Source organism: Dama dama, chromosome 33 (genome assembly GCF_033118175.1).
Source record: "Dama dama isolate Ldn47 chromosome 33, ASM3311817v1, whole genome shotgun sequence".
Lineage (NCBI taxonomy): Eukaryota > Metazoa > Chordata > Mammalia > Artiodactyla > Cervidae > Dama > Dama dama.
In genome coordinates this window covers 8,264,733-8,282,891 of record NC_083713.1, presented here as the reverse complement: position 1 = coordinate 8,282,891, position 18,159 = coordinate 8,264,733, and the positions used below count along the sequence as shown (strand labels likewise).

The 18,159-nt window shown below is 46.2% G+C and overlaps 1 long non-coding RNA gene across 1 annotated transcript in view; it reads left to right on the top strand.

The window, feature by feature from the left end:
- Nucleotides 1-4,209: 4,209 nt before the first annotated feature.
- LOC133051237 (uncharacterized) overlaps nt 4,210-18,159 on the top strand; it is a 49,969-nt gene continuing 36,019 nt past the window's right edge. Inside the window, exon 1 of the long non-coding RNA XR_009691806.1 lies at nt 4,210-4,410. This is a non-coding gene — a long non-coding RNA (uncharacterized LOC133051237). The remainder of the gene's footprint in view (nt 4,411-18,159) is intronic.

Here is an 18,159-nt window from a genome sequence, read left to right as displayed (position 1 = left end):
ATGGACTGCAACACGCCAGGCTTCCCTGTCCTTCACCATCTCCCAGAGCTTACTCAAAACTTATGTCCATGGACTCAGTGTTGCCATCGAACCATCTCATCCTCAGGCGCCCCCTTTTCCTCCTGCCTTCAATCTTTCCCAGCATCAGGGTCTTTTCCGATGAGTCAGCTCTTAACGTCAGTTGGACAAACTATCGGAACTTCAGCTACAGCATCAGTCCTTCCAGTGAATATTCAGGGTTGATTTCCTTTAGGATTGACTGGTTTGATGTCCTTGCAGTTCAAGGGACTCTCAAGAGTCTTCTCCAACACCATAGTTCAAAAGTATCAATTCTTTGGCGCTCAGCCCTCTCTACAGTCCAGTTCTCACGGTTCAGGTCAAAGAGTCGGACATGAGGGCCCAGCACCCAGGTTCAAGTGCTGGCTCTGCCCCTGTCGGGCCCAGGGACCTTGATCTCCTTGTCCCACCTCTCAGAGCCTCAGTTCCTTCCCTCGGTAAAGGGATCTGACCCCTGTACCACAAGCCGGGGCAGGATGCCCACACAGGGTGAGGTGGGGATGGGGGTTTGCATCCAGGCTGACAAGTCCCTGAGAACATCTGTGGCTGCATTATCCTTACATACGGAGCTGTTGAAATTAGACTTGAGGTGCCTCAAAGTCGAGAAACCCCACCCCAATGTCCAGGCTATGAGGAGGGACCCCTACCCCCAACTCCACCCTCATCACCACACTTAGCCAAGTCAGGGAACTGTCTCCGACACCAGCTCACGCCCACAAGGCCTCAGCTGGAAACTGCAAGAAACATGCCCCTCCCCCCGCCCCATGTCCATGGCCTCCCTGCCCACCCCCAGCAGATTAAAGCCTCTCCATTCTACAGATGGAAAGACTGAGGCTGCTCAGCCCCCAGCTCGTGGCCGGGCTGGGTCTGGACACACACATGTGGCCTCAGAGGGGCTGGGCGGGGTATGAGCCTCCCTGGGAGCTCAGGTGCCCTCACTGCCTGACCGAGCCTCCTGGAGTCTGGTGTGGAGGCGGCTCCCATCCTCCAGCAGGCAGCTCCTCGCTTGCTTTTCAGAAAACAACATCCACAAAGATGGGAAACAGATGGCGCCACGGCCCACACCAGCTCCGGGGAGGAATGAGGAGAAACTACAGCCCGCCAGCCCTGGGGTGCGGTGGCGAGCCCTGAAAGGCAGCTCAAAAGCAAACTGACCTTGTAGGGTTCACGTGTCTGCGGCCTTCATAATTCTGCCAAAGCCGGAGTCAAGTTCAACATCAGGGCAGTGTGGGCCTCGGTCAACCCCAGTACTCAGACGGGATTTTCAGTATGGCCTTCTTGGCAATGACCAGTGGGCATAAATTATGCTCTGGCTTTGAGGTTGGACTTGAAAAATGCTGATGGGTTTCAGTTACAAGGAAACATGTTGGCCCACAAGCTGCTCTTGTCTGTTTCCTGGGAACCCTGGCCGCTGACCCCAGTGCCATTGGAGGGACAGAAGAGTGGGGGGCAGAAAGCAGGCCTGGGCCGCCTGCCTCCGGGACCTTTCCCCACCATTTCCATCCTGTCTGCTGCCCCAGGGGTCTCTGGCATGACACCGCTCCTGGACACTCGTGTGTGATACTGACTTCTGGATCAAGGTGTCAGATCCTAATTTGACAAGCAGGGCCCCTCTTGTGGGTGGCTGGGCAAGCTATTTTTAAGCTGAGTTCCTCTGGGCCTACGCTTCCTGGGGGAGGTGGGGGGCAAGAGGGTCACCTGTGGTCACAGCCAGTCAGCCAGGCTCAGCCTCCACGCGTCCTATACACGAAGTTATGAACCCGTTTCTTCCAGACCCACCACTCCTCCCTCTGCTGGGTTCAAGTGAAGTGTCACATCTCAGCCAGAAGGCAAATTCTGAGCTCTTCCTCTGGCAGAAACAACTTCACAAAATAAGCCAAGAAAGAGAGCTGGGAAAGCAAACCACACCAACGACCAGAAAAGCATTCCTCACGAGACAAAGCTAGAGAAAAACCAACATCCTTGTGGCCCAAAAACCCTCTTGGAAATCAACGTTCAGTAAGGAAGAGACGAAACATGTCAAGTTCCAAGGACAGGCATTGCCCATGGCCAGTGTAGTTTCGAGACGGCCTGACCGCTCACATGTAGGCACACACCAATGTCAACCCCAGGTAGACAGCAGTGATGGCCATCACCATAGTAAGTGTTTAGTCTGGTGACAACCTGCCCCAGGCACCACATAAGGGGGCAGACCTGGTTCTCTTCCTCCGCCCCCACACCATTCACTCACGAAGGCAGCTCAGGTGCTATCGTGCCCTGCCTGCCTGTCTGGCTCATCCATGACCACCGCCAGGCAAGGACTCTGCCTTCTCTTCTCTGTGCACCATGAACCTGCACGCAGTGGGCCTTCAGAACCTCAGGAGACTCACCCCACCCCCACTATAGACAGAACCCTCCCCAGGCATTAAAACCGCCGTGGAGCCACTTTGGCCCAAGCCCTGGTTACGGATCCCTGGAGCCTCCTACAGCTTCTACAGCGTGAATAATCAGGTCCTTTATACACAGATTCCTGTCTGTCAGATCTGAGCTTTGGATTCATTGTCAGCTCTGTCCCTTCCATGGCAGCCAGGTGGGCCGCGATGCAGACAAAGGAGCTCATGAGCTGAGTTTCAAGGGAGGCACTGAAAGGACAGCGATGGATGCAACCTGATGCAAACTGAAGGAGGGTCCCTGCATGTCTCAGAAAAGGCCTCTGGTGTACAGGTGTGGAGGAGGGCCCCCACGGTGCAAAGGAAAGAGAGGTACTCAGGGGCAAAGGCTCGTGGCCTCTCCTGTAGCAGCTCCAGTTGGAAGCTCGTGAACAGTGGACAGCCAATGTGGTCACCTGAGCGTGACTCTTAGTCCCTCACAAAGCAAGAGAAAGGGGGCAGGGTGTGGGAGTACCCAGAGGGTGTGGTGGGGTGGGTGAGGGAGGTGTCCTTCTTCTCTTCAGTGCAAATTGCTTTTGTGAGTCTCAGAGCTGCCAGAAGGCAGTTACCAAGTCAGGTCCCCACTGTATCCAGTGTGGGCTGGCTGCCTTAGCCCCTGTCACATGGACAAGCCACACCATATGGCTTCCCTGAGTTCTAACAACAGGATCTGGGGGTTTTGTGTAGGTACACACTTCCTTGCTGTAGCTGTGTTACCCCCTTCTTTGAGCCCCAGTTTTCTCCTCTAGAAAAAGGACATCCATTGCTACCTTAGCAGGTTGCTACCTTAATCCCGTGAAGACTAATTAGGGTAATTCTACAATTAGTAGCTGGCCTTAAGAGATATTGGGCTTCCCCGACAGCTCAGCTGGTAAAGAATCCTCCTGCCATGCAGGAGACCCCGGTTTGCTTCCTGGGTCAGGAATGCTGATCCGCTACACAGGGACAGGCTACCCACTCCAGTACTCTTGGACTTCTCTTGTAGCTCAGCTGGGAAAGAACCTGCCTGCAATGCGGGAGAATTCGGTTCAATCCCGAGACTGGGACGATCCCCTGGAGAAGGGAAAGGCTACCCACTCCAGTATTCTGGCCTGGAGAATTCCATGGACTGTATAGCCCATGGGGTCGCCAAGACTTGGACACGGCTGAGGGACTTCCACTTTACTTTCAAGGGATATGACCTGAATCCAGGTTAAACTGGAGTCTCCCAGTGTCATCCGGCATTTCTTCCCTGAGGCCGGCCAAAACCCACACAGGTGCATTTCCACAGGTCTCCGCTCAGCCAGCTGGACAGAAAACCCAGCGTGGTTCAAACAAGCTGACAGACAAGCAGGAGAGGACTCACGGGTAGACGGCTTCCCTCCGGTCTCAGGTGGAGCTCCGGGACCACAGCAGGAACCAGGACTCTCAACCCCTGGGCTCAGCAGCGCCCTCCGTCTCAGGCCGGCGGCTCTGCCCCGACGGGCGGGCGCGGGAAGGCCACCAACCGCCCCAGGCTGACCTCACGCCCCTCCCACTGCTGTAGCCTGACCTCACGCGGCCCCACCCCTTCCGGCAGAACCAGCGCTCCTCCTCCCTTGAGGCCAGCGTGAGGCCCGGCCCTGGGCCCTGATTGGTCACCGCCCCAGTCCTGAGCCAATCACGGTGGCCAGGGAGGATGGAGCACACAGATTGGCCAGGTCCAGGTCATGTGACCATCCCCTCCAGGACACGCCTGAGCCGCTCACCCTGTGTCAGGGGTGGAGACAGTGCGATGCCCCCAGAGCGGGGCTAAGAGTCCCGTCACTGTGTGCGTGTGCTCAGTGTTCTGGGAGCCTGAGAGTCCTGGGAGTGCCTGCCAGTCCTCTCTACACACCGCAGACGGAATAGTCATGACGCATCTCTTCCCTTCCGAAGCGCTGTTTCACGCACCCACTTTCAGGGGAGCAAGACGTCCTGTTCAAAGGTAGGTTTGGAGATCTTCCCTCTCTTAACCTCTGGGCTTCTTTCTTGTACCATCTTAGAATAACGTATTCAGTTTAAAAGCCCCCACGCGCACCACCACATGCTGCTTTGCCTGTTCAGGATTCTTAGCTGTTCTGAGGAGAGGGCAAGGCCCCGGGGCCTCCCAAAGGGAATGAGTTTTGTCCAAGGGAGCACCTGAGAGGTGAATCACTGAATCACTTTGCTCTACACCTGAAACAGGCAGTTTATTGTAAATCAACATCACCTCATTTTAAGAAAAGATATTCCCTCATGAAAAATGGTTCAGAATTTTGTGAAGTTTTTTCTTCAATTGTTGGTTGTTAGTAGGTGTCTAATTGGTTTGGTGGTGTTTTTCGAGGTACCTTCCCACATGGATACCAAGTTGTCCCAATGGGACGATTCCCTTGTCCTTTCTCCTGGAAGTGTCCTTTCTGCGTTTACACATTAAGAAGCTGTTTTAAAAATGCCAAGTATCAAAAACGTCAGTTCTTTGGTAATTTGTACAGCACCCCAGAGGCACGTTTCCATGTGTGTGTATTCGCTTCGCATTTCACCTTTGCCAGTTTCTAGTGTACACAAGTACCCTCAGAGGGTTCTCTGTAGTGAACCATGTATGTTTCTGTGAGGACAGAGGATGTGAGCACGGAGGACGGGCTGAGTCCATAGTGACCATGTGACCATGCTCAGCAAGCCCACTATTAAGTCTGGCTGAGACTTCCTCAGGCAAGCTCTGTGTTTCTTCCTCTTCATCTCTGGATACACAAAGTGATGTTGGTGGATTGGGACGTGGGTCCCTGGGTCCAACAGTGTAGAGATATACCCATAGCCTGCTTTGCCATTATATTTTCCTCCTGTGGTCTCTGCTGAGCTGGTGTGGAGATATTTCTGCTAAAGACTTGAGAGGTAGTCAATCCTTCTGCTTCTCATCCCCTGCCTCGTCTGTGCTTCTGTCATTTTTTTTTTAATATAGCTAATTTCAATGTTGTTAGTCCTTGTGTCATTCTGACTCTCAGGCACCTGTGGTTTAATAGACCCCCAACCCCCAAGAGCTCCTCTTTGCCTGGTGGGGACATGGAGCACTCAGGGAGCAGCACCACATCGCAATGGAGCCTGGACCAGAGAGACGGTTCTTGCCAGGAAGGCTCCATGCCTGCTGTGGGGGGTTTGGAGTTCACATCTGATTGTGCATCCCCCGGGCCCTCGGTGCAGGCCCTGCTATGAGATCTGGAAAGGAGGTGGCTTCCCTCCCTGACACAGAACTAGTTTTTTTGTTTTTTTTTTTTTTGTCCTCGTCCTCGTCCAGTCCCATTTGTCTCCCAGGCTCTACACTTGACCCTCACCCACAGGATCAGGAGAGCCCATTTCTAGACGAATTTCATACAAGGAGAGGCTCCCGGAGACACTCCAACCCCCGGGCCTAAGTAAGTATTTCCTTGGAGTTTCACAGCCCTGGGAAGAGATACTGGATTTGTGTCCATTTTTCAGTTGAATATGTTGAGCCTCAGTGTGATTTGCCCTGAGTCACTCTGCAGGTCAGTGAGTAAGGTAGGATTTGAACCCAGACACTTTGTCTTGGAGCCCATGACTGTACAGGTGTTTCTGCTCCTCGATTCAATTTATTTCAGGTTTTTTTTTTTTTTTGATGCATTTGTATATGGGACTGTTCTGTTCTCTCTCTGATGTTTCATATCCTGCTCTATTGCTGAATTTATTAGTTTTAAAGCTTGTTACTTGGTGGAGTTTTTAGGGTGTCATATAAATCCTGTCGTAATCTAATAGTGGCAGTGTAACTTCATCTGTTCCTATAGGGATGCTTTTTATTTCCCTTTCTTGCCTAGTTATGCTGGGTAGGACACTTCCCCCTCTGTGTTGAACAAGAGTGATGAGAGTGGGCATCCTTGTACTATTCCTGATCTTTTAGGAAAATCTTTCACCTCTTTACCACTGAGTTGGATGTTAGCTGTGGGATTGTCTTATATACCCTTTAGGATGTTCCATGTATAGCCACTATATTGAGAGATTGTAGCCAAATTGATGTTACAGTTTGTTGAAAGCTTTTTCTGCAATCGTTGAGAAGATCACATGATATCATTCTTAGTTTTGCTCATATTGTGTATCACAGGGATTGATGTGCAGATAATAAATCATGCATGCAGGCACAGAATCAATTCCATTTGATCATCGTGTATGATTCTTTTAATGTATCTTCAATCTGGTTTGCTAATATTCTTTTGAGGATTTTTACATCCGTGTACACCAGGGTCAGGGTTCTCTGGTGGTTTGTTTGGTAACGAATCTGTGTGCAATGTGGGAGACCTGGGTTTGACCCCTGGGTCAGGAAGAGCCCCTCAAGAAAGGAATGGCTACCCACTCCAATATTCTTGCCTAGAAAATTCTGTGGACAGAGGATCTGGTGGGCTACAGTCCATGGGTCACGAATAACTGGACATGACTGAGTGACTCACACTTACAAGAGTGCTTCTTGACATTCTTAATATCTAAATTTAAGATTTTCTCTCAGGCAAAAGTTACAGTCTAAGGCAAAAATGTCAAAATCCAAGAGTCCTTAGAAGTAAATGACAATAAGGCAGAACAGATGAAAGCAAGAAGGACTCCACATGATTTATTTTTCGTAAGAATTTTAGATCTTCAGAGGAATTCTCATGAAACTGCGTGAAAATGCAAGCCTTGGTTTAAAATGGAACCCTTTTTGGTATTATGTTTCTATGTTGAGAGTGAAGTTTTATTATTTGTGTATGAGATATTAAGCAATACTGTGTAGCTAGTAAAATCATATTTTCAAAACCTGTAATGACATTTATAAGCACTTGTAGTGGAAAAATAGCTAGGGATAGAAGATGATCCCATATAGCTTTAGATGACTGTACAGATGTATTGAATGATAGTTTTCAGATTGTATTTATTTCTTTTTAGTTGATTGATAACTGCTTTACAATGTGTGGTTGGTTTTCCTCATGCACCAACACGAATAGGCCATACATTGTCCACTCTTTGGTGAGCTTGCCTCCCACTTCCCGCCATCCCACTCTCTAGGTCATCACAGGCCACCATCCTGGGCTCCGTATGTTATACAGGAACTTCCCACTAGCTAGCTATTTTACATATGGTAGTGGTGATGTTTCAATGCTAGTCTCTCAATTCGTTCCACCTTCTCCTTCTCCAGCTGAGTTCACAAGTCCTTCCTCTACATCTGTGTATTTACTTCTGCCCTTCAAATATTCACCAGTACCATTTTACAAGATTCCATGTGTATGCATTAATATAGTATGTTTGTTTTTCTCTTTCTGACTTACTTCCCTCTGTATCACAGTTTCTAGGTTCATCCACCTCAGTTAAACTGACTCATAGCTGTTCCTTTTCCTGGCTGAGTAATATTCCATTGTGTATATGTTCCACAACGTCTTTATCCATTGTTCTCTTGATAGACATTAGGTTGCTTCCATGCCCTGGCTATTTTAAATAGTGCTGCAATGGACATTGGGGTACATATGACTTTTTAGAGGTATGGTTTTCTGGGGTATATGGCCAGTAGAGGATTGTTGCATGCTATGGTAGTTTTCTTCCTACGTTTTTAAGAAACCTACACTCCTTCTCCATAGTGGCTGCATCCATTTCCATGTCTGCCAACAGTGCAAGAGGGTTCCCTTTCTTCCATGTCCTGTCCAGCATTTATTATTTGTAGAATTGTTGATGATGGCCATTCTGACTGGTGTGAGGTGATACCTCATGTCGTTTTGATTAGCATTTCCGTAATAATGAGCGATGTGGAGCATCTTTTCATATGTTTGGTGGCCTTCTTAATGTCTTCTTTGGAGAAATTTGTTCATGTCTTCTGCTCAACTTTTCAACTGGTTGCTTTTTTTCTGATATTAGGCTCGATGATCTACTTGTGTACTTTGTAGATAATCCTTTGCCAGTTCCTTGTTTTACAATTATTTTCTCCTGTTCTGAGGGTTGTCTTTTCATCTTGTTTATAGTTTTCTTTGCTGCTTAAATAATTTGAAGTTTCTCTAGATGCCATTTTTAAAATTTTGGTTTTTTATCTCAGTCATTCTCAGAAGTGGATCAAAGAGGATCTTGCTGTGATAAATGTCAACGAGTGTTCTGCCTATTTTTTCCTCTAACAATTTTATAGTTCCTGGCCGTACTGTTGGTCTTCAATCCATTGTGAATTCATTTTTGTGTATAGTGTGAAGCAGTGTACTAATTTCATTCTTTTCCATGTAGTTGTCCAGTTTCCCAGCACCACTTCATGAAGAGGCGCTCTTTTCTGTCCTTTCTCATTGTGCATTCTTGCCTCCCTTGTCAAAGGGAAGGTGCCTGTAGGAGTGTGGGTTTACCCCTCCACTTTGTATCTTGGTCCATTGCTCTTTGTTGCTATTTTTGTGCCTGTACCATAGTGTCTTGATGACTCTAGCTTGGTCGTATAGTCTGAAGTCAGAAAGGTTGATTCCTCCAGTTCTACATTTCTTTCCAAGGTTGCTTTGGCCCTTCTGGGTCTTTTCCTCTGCCATATACATTGTAAAATTATTAGTCCTAGTTCTTTAAAAAATGTCTTTGGTTGTTTGATAGGGGTGAATTGAATCTGCAGATTGCCTTGGGTAGTAGAGTCATTTTCACAACATTGATTTCCTTCAAGTCAAGAACATGGCATATCTTTCTATCTGTTTGTTTCATCTTTGTATCTTTCATCATACAGCCTGTCTTTCTGCATACACGTTTCGTCTGTTTAGGTAGGTTTATTCCTAGCTATTGGAGAAGAAACTGGCAACCCACTCCAGCAGTCTTGCCTGGAAAATCCCAAGGATGGAGGAGCCTGGTAGGCTACAGACCATGGGGTCCCGAAGAGTCAGACATGACTGAGTGACTTCACTTTCACGTTTCACTTTCATGCCTTGGAGAAGGACATGGCAACCCACTCCAGTGTTCTTGCCTGGAGAATCCCAGGGACGGGGGATCCTGGTGGGCACCCGCCTATGGGGTCGCACAGAGTCGGACACGACTGATGCGACTTAGCAGCAGCAGCATTCCTAGCTACGCTATTTTTCTTGTTTCAGTGGGGAATGGCACTGTGTCCTTAATTTCGCTTGCTGATTTTTCTTGTTGTGTGATAAGTATGCAAAGGATTTCTGTGTGTTACTTTTGTATCCTGTGCTTTACTAGATTCACTGATTAGCTCTAGTAATTTTCTGGTTCTATCTTTAGGGTCTTCTGTGAATAGAAACAGGTCCTCTGCAATCAATGAGAGATGGACTTCTTCTTTTCCAGTATGCATTCTTTTTTGTTTTCTTCTCTGATTGCTGTGTCTATGACTTACAAAACTGTATTGAATAATAGGAATGAGAATGGGCACCGTAGTCTTGATCCTGATCTCAAAGGAAAAGCTTGCATGGTGACACCACTGAAACTAATGTTTGCTGAGAGATTTTCCTATATGACCTGTCTCATGTTGAGGTAGGTCTCTTCCATGCCCAGTTATGGGGCGTTCTTTAAATCAGAAACTACTGTTTAATTTTGTCAAAACCTTTCTCTGCATCGATTGAGATTATCTTATGGTTTTTATCTTTCAGTTTGTTTATATAGTGTATCACATTGATTGATTTGCACATAGTGAAGAATCTTTGCATCCTGAGGATAAACCCCCCTTGAACTTGATGTATGACCCTTTTACTGTGTTTTTGTTTAGTTTTGTTTTTGCTAGCGTTTTCCTTGGGATTTTTGTGTTGATGTTCTTCAGTGATGTTAGCCTGTAATTTTCTTTTCTGCGTGGCATTTCTGCTTCATTTTGGTTCATGGTGATGGTGGCCTCACAGAATGAGTTGGGAATGCTCCTCCCTCCACATTTTTCTGGAAGAGTTTGACCAGCATAGGTATTATCACATCTCTACCATTTGAGAGCATTCACCTGTGAAGTCCTGGCCATTTGTTTGTTGGAGACTTTTGATCACAGTTAGTAGTGCTTGTGATTGATGTGTTCACCAGCTCTAACAGCTTGTGATTGGTGTTAGTGCTTGATTGATTCATATTTTCTGTTTCTTCCTGGTTCAGTCTTAGAAGATTGTACTTTTCTAAGAATTTGTCCATTTGTTCCAGGTTATCCATTTTATTGTCATGCAGTTGTTTCTGATTGTCTCTCATGATCGGTTCTCTTTCTGTGTTGTCTGTTGTAACGTCTCCTTTTTCATTTCGAGTTGATTTGAGTCTTTGCCCTATTTTTCTTGATGAGTCTGGCTCATGATTTGTCAATTTTGTTTATGTTCTCCAAGACGTATCTTATTGTTTTATTGATCTTTGCTAGTGTTTCCTTCATTTCCATTAATTTCTGCTCTGATCTTTATGAATTCTTTCCTTCTGCTAACTTTGGAGGTTTTGTGGCCCTTTTCCTTCTTTTTCTAGGTTCTTTAGGTGTTAGATTAGGTCATTTGATGTTCTTTTCATTTCTTGAGGTAGGCTTCTTGTCTTGCTATAAACTTCCCTCTTAGCATTGCTTTTATTGCATCACATCGGTTTTGGGTTGTCATTTATTCATTGCCATTTGTTTTTCGGGATTTTTAAATTTCCTCTTTGATTTCTTCAGTGACCTGTTTGAGTTCTCCATGTGTTTGTGTTTTTTACAAATGTTTCTTATCAATGATCCCTAATCCTGTATCAGTGTGATCAGAAAAGATCCTTGCTATGATTTCAGTTTCTTAACTGTGCCAAGGCTTGATTTGTGACCCAAGATGTGATCCGTTCCAGAGAATGTTCATGTGCATTTAAGAGGGAAAAAAATGCATTCTGCTGTTTGGTGATGGAATATGCTAAAGATATCAATAAGGTCCATCTGGTCTAATGTGTGGAGAAGGCAATGGCACCCCACTCCAGTACTCTTGCCTGGAGAATCCCAGGGACAGGGGTGCCTAGTGGGCTGCCGTCTATGGGGTCGCACAGAGTCGGACACGACTGAAGTGACTTAGCAGCAGCAGTCTAAAGTGTGATTTAAGGCGTATGTTTCTGTATTAATATTCTTTGTGGATGATCTGTCCATTGGTCTAAGTGAGGTGTTAATATCCCCTAGTATTATTTTCTTACTGTCAATTTCCTGTTTGATGTTTGTTTCTGTATGTCTTATATATTTAGGGGCTCCTGTGTTGGATGCGTGTGTATTATTATTGCAATATCTTCTTCCTGGATTGATCTCTTTATCGTTGTGTAGTGTCCTTCCTTGTCTCTTGTAATAGTCTTTCTTGAAATGTCTATTTTATCTGATATGAGAATTGCTACTCCAGCTTTCTTTAAATTTCCATTTGCATGGAAAACCATTTTCCAGGCCCTCAGTATTAGTCTGTGTGTGTCCCTAGGTCTGAGGTGGATGTATTATTGACAGCATTTTTATGTGGCCTGTTTTTGTTTCCATTGAGCCAGTCTGTGTTTCAGTTGGACCATTTAATCCTTTAATATTTCAGGTAATTATTGATATGCATGATACTATTATTATTTACTTTATTATTCTGGGGTTTGTGGTTTTTTTTTCATGTCTATTCACTCCCTACTATTTCCTGCCTAGAGAACGTCCTTTCGTATTTGTTGTAAAGCTACTTTGGTGGTGCTGAATGTCTTCACTTTTGCTTATCTGTAAAGGTACTGAGTTCTCAGAGTAGGACAGGACTGAGCAACTAAGCATAGCACATGCCAAGCACAGCAACTCGGAGAATCTGCTCTTGCTGCAGGATCCACCTTCTGTCCACTTCCACTTTTCCCTGCAGGTCTCACTACCTGCTGATCATGTTGCCAGAGTGTCCCTCCTAGGTGTCTTGTCACCAGTTTGAGGACATGACCTCCAAGATGTCAGGCCAGTGGGAAGTTGATGCCACACACCTTAGCAGCTGGCGGTCTGGCGCCTCTGGTGATAATTTCATTAAGCTCAGCCCTCCCCCACCCTAGATCTTCTCGTTGGCATTGTTGGTGTTAATCTGAGGACTTCTATAGGACACATGTGACACGTGGCTCTTCAGTAAGAGGAGCTGCTAGCCTTGGCTGGCAGAGTGAGGCAGGGGGCTGTGTGCTAGGTTCCTTTGTCTGAGAAGGAGAACACCTCAATTTCATGAGGCCTTGAGCTCTCAGACCCAAAGGAGTGAAACCGGGGCTGTAGAAAGTTGACAGGCACTGACTGGAAATCTGTGTGAGGAGGTGCTGCTTCTGGCTGTGTCCTGTGTCTCATGCTGAGCACAGAAAACTGATGCTTTTGAACTGTGGTGTTGGAGAAGACTCTTGAGAGTCCCTTGGACTGCAAGGAGATCCAAGCAGTCCATCCTAAAGGAAATCAGTCCTGGGTGTTCATTGGAAGGACTGATGCTGAAGCTGAAACTCCAATACTTTGGCCACCTGATGCGAAGAGCTGACTCATTTGAAAAGACCCTGATTTTGAGAAAGATTGAAGGCTCGAGGAGAAGGGGACGACAGAGGATGAGATGGTTGGATGGCATCACCGACTCAATGGACATGAGTTTGGGTAAACTCCAGGAGTTGTTGATGCACAGGTAGGCCTGGCGTGCTGCGATTCATGGGGTCGCAAAGAGTCGGACATGACTGAGCGACTGAACTGGCTGACTGACTGACCAGCACCATCATCATACACAGTCACTGGCCCTTGTCCAAGTCCAACAGCTCCAACTCCCCCTATCCCCTGGCAGCCTTTTTTTGCTTTGTGTTTGCAGTGGGCTTATCTGGGCATCTCACAGTGGAACCATAGATTATTTGCCCATTTCTCTTTAGCTTGTTTCACTTGGCATATGACTTCAAACTATACTTACTTTGCCACCCATATCAGAATTTCCTTACTTGTTAAAAATAAATAGCACATAGTCTCACCATCATGTACAATCAGGAAGGTACACATTAAAATTGTGATATCTCACACCACACCTCTTAGGACTGCCAAACTCCAAAGATAAGATAATAGCCATTGCTGGAGGGTGAGGAACCACAGGAACCATTCCTGGTTGCTGGTGGGATGCCTGTGCAGCCCCCACAAGAGACAGTCTCGCAGTTTTCCCCAAAGCTCCACAGGTCTCACCTTGGGATCCAGCCACCGCGCTTTCAGTAATTAGGCAGTTGCTCTGAGAGTCTAAGTCCAAATACAAATGAGGATGCAACTTCGCGCGGCAGTTCTATTCACAGTGGCTACAAACGTGAAGACATCAGGATATCCTTCAGTAGATGAACGTGCAAGCAATTGGTGTATACAGATATCAAGGGGACCAGAACACACCACCCCAAATTAGGTCTGTCTGACTTATTTTAGTTTGATTAATTTGGAAAAAAAAAAAAAAAAACTGAGTCGAGGTTGCCCCCTATTTTTTTTAAGATTTGCTCATGTCTTTAGGCCACGCTGTGTCTCCGTTGCTCTGGGCGGGCGTTCTCTAGTTGTGGACGCGGGTTCTCCTCTGGGTGCAGAGCACGGGCTCCAGGGGTGCAGGCTCAGGACTTGGGGTGCCCGCCTTTAGGAGCTGTGGCTCCCGGCTCTAGGGCACTGGCTCAGCAGGTGTGCATGAACTCAGCTGCCCTGAGGCATGTGGGAGACTCCTGGATCAGGGACAGAACGTGTGTCCACCGCATTAGCAGGCAGATTCTTAGCAGCTGGCTCACCAGGGAAGACTGAGGTTGCCCTTCTGTGAGGTACATTTACATTTATTAGGGAAATCGCCATTTGTAAGGGTGTGCCTCTTTGAACCTAGGAGAAGGATAATTACATCTCAAGGAAGGAACACTTATCAGTGAAGAAGTCAGGACTTCAATCTGCAAACAATCATCTATTTATTTACTGTGCTTTGCCTGGTAACCTGCCATAAATGGCTTCTGCCTTCCCCTCAAGGTCTTTTTTCTGTTTGGGGCTGAAGAGCCATTTAAGGTGAAGTCTTAGGTCATTTCAGGGAGTGACTCAGTTTTCCTTGACATCTCCTCTCTATGCAAAAGGTATACATGTTAATTGAACTTCTGTTTTTCTCCTGATAAAATGTGTTCAATCATGAAGGAGGGCTCGACCAAGAACCTGGAAGGGAAGAAGGAAATTTATTTTCCTCCTGTATACATGCAAAGGAATAACACTCAACAATGGAAAGGAATGAAACATCAACCCTTGGAAGACAGGGATAAATCTTCGATGCATATGGCTAAGTGAAAGAATCCAGTTGAATAGGCTGCACCCAGTATGACCCCATTGTGACATTCTCGGAAAGGTAGAGCTACATAGATGATGAGCAGATCATGGAGTGGGAATTGGAAGTGATCATTTAGGATGAATACCTGTCAATATGCATTTGTCTAAGCGTATCATTTTATATAGTGCAAAGGGTCAATCAGAATCTATTCAAGTGTTCTTCTGTATTGTATAAGTAAGTCACAGGATGGAATACCAAACACAGCAGAATCTCAACATCATTCACTATTCTATCACTATTCGAGAAATGCAAGTCAAAACTGCAAATGAGATATTAGCTCACATCAGTCACAATACCTGTGATCAAAAACTCTAGAACCAATGCCAGAGAGAATGTAGAGAAGAGAGACCCCTGTTGCACTGTTGGTGGCAATGTAAATTGATAAAGCCACTGTGGAGGGCAGTATGCAGGTTCCTTAAAAAACTGAAAATAGAACGACCATACCACCCAGCAATCCCACTGGGTTTGATGAGGCTACCATAGTTCAGAAAGACATATGCACGCTCATGTTCATTGCAACCCTTTTTACAATAACTAGGACATGGAATCTGGAGAAGGAAACGGCAACCCACTCCAGTCCTCTTGCCTGGAAAATCCCGTGGACGGAGGACCCTGGTAGATTACAGTCCATGGGGTCAGGAAGAGTTGCACAGGACTGAGCGACTTCACTTTCACTTTTCACTTTCATGCATTGGAGAAGGAAATGGGAGCCCACTCCAGTTTTCTTGCCTGGAGAATCCCAGGGACAGAGGAGCCTGGTGGGCTGCCATCTGTGGGGTTGCACAGAATCGGACACGACTGAAGCGACTTAGCAGCAGCAGCAGGACATGGAATCACCCTAAATGTCCGTCAACAGAGAACTGGGTAGGGAAAGCTGCTGCATTGCCGGGGTCCACCCTCAGCAGGATCCAGGGGTACCCTCAGGATGAACGGCGTCAGCGAGAGAGAGAAGTGAGACCAGCCTTGATAGGGCCAAGTCCGCGAGAGGGGGGAGAGAGAGAGAGAGAGAGAGAATTACCAGAGGGGGTGTTTGCAGGGTCTGGCAGAGTCTGGCAATGCTTTATTTTTTTACCATAGCTTTTATACCCTAAGTTAATACATTTTTAGGGGAAGAAAGTTTAACATTACATCATCTTGTCCCTCAGGAAACCAGGGTGTTTCCAGTAAGTTCTTTGTGAATGTCTTTTACATTATCTTCTGGCCTCGGGTCCTATTGACATTTTATGACCTAGGTGAATGAAAAGCTGTTTTCCTGTAATCTATTCTTTAATGAACACAAAGGTTAGTCCTTTTGCAGAAGTTATTAGTTGAATTTATCTAAAAGGTTTACAACACAAAGACTCTGCAGCTCCAGTGAGGCAGCCCCTGTTTAGCATTCCTGGTTAAAATGAACAATTCTAACCACTTTTAAAATAATATTTTTGTGTTACATTAATACGCATTTGCCAAGCAGGCTAGAATGCCAGCAAAGGGGTCTGAATTGAAACACTCTTTTCATCCTGGATAATCTTATAGGATACCGGCGTCCGGGGGACATGTTGATTAAAGTTCTAAGTTGACTCTGTTTGGAGAGAAATCGGGGAAGGCCTTCTACCTGTGTCACAGAAATTAGGGAGTAGTCTAACACAGCAAGCATCAGAAAGACAGAGATCATCTTTAATGTGAGCGCCGGGCAGCTTTTCGAAATCCCTGAAGTCCTGATCTGCCTCGCTTGGCAGGCCTTCTCCTCATGCCCTTGTCATGGGTGGGATCTCGTGTGCTGGCTCCCGGCACTGCATATGTACGGTGTAATGTTGTGTAGCCATTAAAGAAATGAAAGTGGGTTCTCTGAAGAGATGTGGATGGACAGTCAGTCATGAAGTGAAATGAGACAGAAAATCAAAAACAAATATTGTGTATTCGTGTATATATATACACACACACATGTATATATGTTTGTAGATACGAATCTATACATGTATATATGTACACACACACACATAGAGAGAGAGGCTTCCATGGTAGCTCAGCTGGTGAAGAATCCTCCTGTAATGCATGGGGCCCCGGTTCAATTCCTGGGTTGACAAGATGCCCTAAGAAAGGATAAGCTACCCATTCCACTATTGTTGAGCTTCCCTTGTGGCTCAGACGGTAAAGAATCTGCCTGCAATGTGGGAAACCTGAGTTTGGTGCCTGGTTTGGGCAGATAGCCTGGGAAAGGGCATGGCAACTGACTCTTGTATACTTGTGTGGAGACTCCCCTTGGGCAGAGGAGCCTGAAGGACGCAGTCCATTGCCAGAGGAGCCTTGCAGGCTACAGAATGGACAGGACTGAGCAACTAAGCCCTGCGTATGTAGAGAAACGGGACCGATGAGCTCATCTGCAGAGCTCAGACAGAGGCACAGATACAGAGAAGGGACTGGAGGACCCCAGGGGGCGGGGAGGGGGCTGAGCTGAGACAGGAGCGCTGACACGCATGCAGTGCTGGCGTGTTTCCTGTTGTTGCTCTCTGTTTGTTTTTAAACGTCCTTTATTTATTTCTAATAGTCCTCAGGTCTTTAAAACAGAGAGCTAGTGGAAAGCGGCTGTGTAGCATACGGAGCTCAGCTTGGTGCTCTCCCTTGACCTAAAGAAGAGGAATGAGGGGATGGGTGGGAAGCTCAAAGGGGAGTGGATTGATGTATACATATAAATGATTCACTTCATTGTACAGCAGAGAATAATGTACCATTGTAAAATGACTATCACACAATTAAAAAAGAGAGAGAGGTCCTGGGGCTATGCCTCTGCGCTCCCAAAGCAGGGAGCCCAGATTTGATTCGTAGGCAGGGAACTGTATCGCACATAGCACAACTGAGACCCAGAGTAGCCAAATAAAAACCAATGAAAAAATAGGAATCCACAGACAGCATAAAAACTAAAATAGTATCCATATATTTCTGATAAATGTTATAAAAAATGGGGACATTTCCTTTTCAGGAAAAGGCCTGAGGGTTATTAGAAATAAATGAAGGAAATTGAAAAACAAACAAAAAGCAATGAAAGAAAACCTGTTATGTGAAACAAAAGAAGTCAGACACAAATGCAAACCCATGATCCGGTTTTTATGAAATCCTAGACAATAGATCTAATCTCTCGAAACCAGCAAATCATTTGCCGCCTGGTGCTCATCAGAGTGGTTGGGAAAAGGACAAGAGAAGATTTGTGGTGATGGAAACATTCTGTATCTTGTCTGTGGTGGCTGTACCTGGGTGTATTTATCTGCCAGAAATCATAAAATTATATCCTTAAATTAAGTTTTATTGCATGTAGATTATAGTAAGTTCATGAAGCGATACTTAACATGATTTGTCCCTAGAGAAATGCAATTTAAAACCACAAGGAGAAACGATCTCGCATCTAAGATAGCTTCAATGTAAAGATCGGAAACAACAGAATATAACAAGAGTGCACAGGATTAACAAGTGGTGGGAGGACGTGGAGACGCTGGAACCCTGCATCTTGCTGGGGAGAATGGAAGATGATGTGG